Source organism: Triticum dicoccoides, chromosome 5B (assembly GCF_002162155.2).
Source record: "Triticum dicoccoides isolate Atlit2015 ecotype Zavitan chromosome 5B, WEW_v2.0, whole genome shotgun sequence".
In the NCBI taxonomy this organism is placed as follows: Eukaryota; Viridiplantae; Streptophyta; class Magnoliopsida; order Poales; family Poaceae; genus Triticum; species Triticum dicoccoides.
Genome location: NC_041389.1, coordinates 51,496,775 through 51,500,795, shown reverse-complemented (window position 1 = coordinate 51,500,795; position 4,021 = coordinate 51,496,775).

Genomic DNA, 4,021 nt, shown 5'->3' with positions numbered 1-4,021 from the left:
TTTGTCACTCCCTATGATGAAGAGGTATCTCTGGGCCCACTCGGTAATGCATCATCATAATGAGCTCAATGTGACTAAGGAGTTAGTCATGGGATCATGCATTATGGAACGAGTAAAGAGACTTGCCGGTAACAAGATTGAACGAGGTATTGGGATACCGACAATCCAATCTCGGGCAAGTAACATACCGATGGACAAAGGGAATTGTATACAGGATTGATTGAATCCCCCACATCGTGGTTCATCCAATGAGATCATCGTGGAACATGTGGGAGTCAACATGGGTATCTAGATCCCGCAGTTGGTTATTGGCCAGAGAGATGTCTCGGTCATGTCTGCATGGTTCCCGAACCCGTAGGGTCTACACACTTAAGGTTCGGTGACGCTAGAGTTGTTATGGGAAATAGTATGTGGTTAACAAAAGTTGTTCGGAGTCCAGGATGAGATCCCGGATGTCACGAGGAGTTATGGAATGGTCCAGAGGTAAAGATTCATATATGGGAAGTCCAGTTTCAGTCACCAGAATAGTTTCGGGGGTTATCTGTATTGTACCGAGACCACCGAAAGGTGTCTGGGGGTCCACCGGGTGGGGCCACCTGCCCCAAGGGACTTAGTGGGCTGAACAAAGCGTGGGAACTAGCCCTTGGTGGGATGTTCCGCCCTCCAAGGGCCCAAGGTGCCTAGGGTTGAAAACCCTAGGGGGTGGGGGCGCCTCCCACGAAACATGGGGGGCAAGCTCCCCCCTTGGCTGCCCCCCTAGATGAGATCTAAGGGGGCCGCCCCCTCCCAGCCCCCACTATTTATAGAGGAAGGGGGGAGGGGGCCGCCCCTTCCCCCCTTCCTCTATAAATAGTGGGGGCTGGGAGGGCTGCCGCACCCCTTCCCCTGGCGCAACCCCTCCCTCCCCAACACCTCCTCCTCCTCTGTAGAGCTTGGTGAAGCCCTGCAGAAATACCACAAGCTCCACCACCATGCCGTCGTGCTGCCGGAGCTCTCCCTCAACTTCTCCTCTCCCCTTGCTGGATCAAGAAGGAGGAGACGTCCCAAGGCTGTACATGTGTTGAATGCGGAGGCACCGTCCTTTTGGTGCTAGATCGGATCTTCCGCGATTTGAATCGCCGCGAGTACGACTCCATCATCCGCGTTCTTGTAACGCTTCCGCTTAGCAATCTTGAAAGGTACAAAGATGCACTCCCTCTCTCTCTTGTTGCTAGAATCTCCTGGATTGATCTTGGGGATGCGTAGGATTTTTTTGAATTATTGCTTCATTCCCCAATAGTGGCATCATGAGCTAGGTCTATGCGTAGACTCTATGCATGAGTAGAACACAAGTAGTTGTGGGCGTTGGTTTGTTCAATTTGCTTACCGTTACTAGTCCTATCTTGATTCGGCGACATTGTGGGATGAAGCGTCCCGGACCGACCTTAGACATAAGCTTACGTGAGATAGGTTCCACCGACTAACATGCACTTGATGCATAAGGTGGCTAGCGGGTGTCTATCTCTCTCATCTTAGTCGGATCGGATTTGATGAAAAGGGTCCTTATGAAGGGTAAATGGCAATTGGCATATCACCATTGTGGCTTTTGCGTAGGTAAGAAACGTTCTTGCTAGAAACCCATAGCAGCCACGTAAAACATGCAACAACAATTAGAGGACGTCTAACTTGTTTTTGCAGGGTATGCTATGTGATGTGATATGGCCAAAAGGATGTGATGAATGATATATGTGATGTATGAGATTGGTCATGTTCTTGTAATAGGAATCATGACTTGCATGTCGATGAGTATGACAACCGGCAGGAGCCATAGGATTTGTCTTAATTTATTGTATGACCTGCGTGTCAATGTAAATGCCATGTAATTACTTTACTTTATTGCTAACCATTAGCCATAGTAGTGGAAGTAATAGTTGGCGAGACAACTTCATGAAGACAGGATGATGGAGATCATGATGATGGAGATCATAGTGTCATGCCGGTGATGAAGGTGATCATGCCGCGCCTCGAAGATGGAGATCAAAGGCGCAAGATGATATTGGCCATATCATGCCACTTTATGATTTGCATGTGATGTTTGTCATGTTTACATCTTATTTGCTTAGAACGATGGTAGCATAAATAAGATGACCCCTCACTAAAATTTCAAGAAAGTGTTCCCCTTAACTGTGCACCGTTGCGAAAGTTCGTTGTTTCGAAGCACCATGTGATGATCGGGTGTGATAGATTCTAACATTCGCATACAACGGGTGTAAGCCAGATTTACACATGCAAAACACTTAGGTTGACTTGACGAGCCTAGCATGTATAGACATGGCCTCGGAACACGAGATACCTAAAGGTCAAACAGGAGTCGTATAGTAGATACGATCAACATGGATATGTTCACCGATGATGACTAGTCCGTCTCACGTGATGATCGGACATGGCCTAGTTGACTCGGATCATGTATCACTTAGATGACTAGAGGGATGTCTATCTGAGTGGGAGTTCATTAAATAATTTGATAAGATGAACTTAATTATCATGAACATAGTATAAAATATCTTTACAATATGTCTTGTAGATCAAATGGCCCATGCTAATGTTGCCCTCAACTTCAACGCATTCCTAGAGAAAACCAAGCTGAAAGACGATGATAGCAACTATACGGACTAGGTCCGAAACTTGAGGATCATCCTCATAGCTGCCAAGAAAGCATATGTCCTTGAAGCACCGCTAGGTGACGCACCCATTTTCCCAGCAACTCAAGACGTTATGAATGCCTGGCAGTCGCGTAGTGATGATTACTCCCTGGTTCAGTGCGGCATGCTTTATAGTTTAGAACCGGGGCTCCAGAAGCGTTTTGAGCAGCACAGAGCATATGAGATGTTCCAAGAGCTGAAAATGGTTTTCCAAGCTCATGCCCAGGTCGAGAGATATGAAGTCTCCGACAAGTTCTACAGTTGTAAGATGGAGGAAAACATTTTTGTCAGCAAGCATATACTCACTATGTCTGGGTTGCACAACCGTTTGTCTCAGCTGTGAGTTAATCTTCCAAATGATTCGGTCATTGACAGAATCCTCCAGTTGCTCCCACCTAGCTACAAGAGCTTTGTGATGAACTACAATATGCAAGGGATGGAGAAGTCCATTCCTGAGTTGTATTCAATGCTGAAATCAGCAGAGGTGGAAATCAAAAAGTAACATCAAGTGTTGATGGTGAATAAGACCACTAGTTTCAAGAAAGGCAAGGGTAATAGAACTTCAAGAAGGACAGTAAGGGAATTGCCGTACCCGGTAAATCAGTTGCCGTGAAGAAGCCAAACAATGGAAGACTCAGTGCTTTTATTGCAAGGGAAATGGTCACTGGAAGCGGAACTGCCCCAAGTACTTAGCAGATAAGAAGGCCGGCAACACCAAAGGTATATGTGATATACATGTTATTGACGTGTACCTTACAAGCGCTCGTAGTAGCTCCTAGGCATTTGATACCGGTGCGGTTGCTCATATTTGTAACTCAAAATAGGAGCTGCGGAATAGGCAGAGACTGGCGAAGGACGAGGTGACGATGCACGTCGGGAATGGTTCCAAAGTCGATGTGATCACCATCGGCACACTACCTCTACATCTACCTATGGGATTAGTTTTAAACCTCAATAATTGTTATTTAGTGCCAGCTTTGAGCATGAACATTGTATCTGGATCTCGTTTAATGCGACATGGCTACTCATTTGAATCCGAGAATAATGGTTGTTCTATTTATATGAGAGATATGTTTTATGGTCTTGCCCCGCTGGTCAATGGTTTATTTTTATTGAATCTCGAACGAGATGTTACACATATTCATAGTGTTAATACCAAAAGATGTAAGGTTGATAATGATAGTCCCACATACTTGTGGCACTGCCGCCTTGGTCACATTGGTGTCAAACGCATGAAGAAACTCCATGCAGATGGACTTTTGGAGTCTCTTGATTATGAATCATTTGACACGTGCGAACCATGCCTTATGGGCAAAATGACCAAGACTACGTTCTCCGGA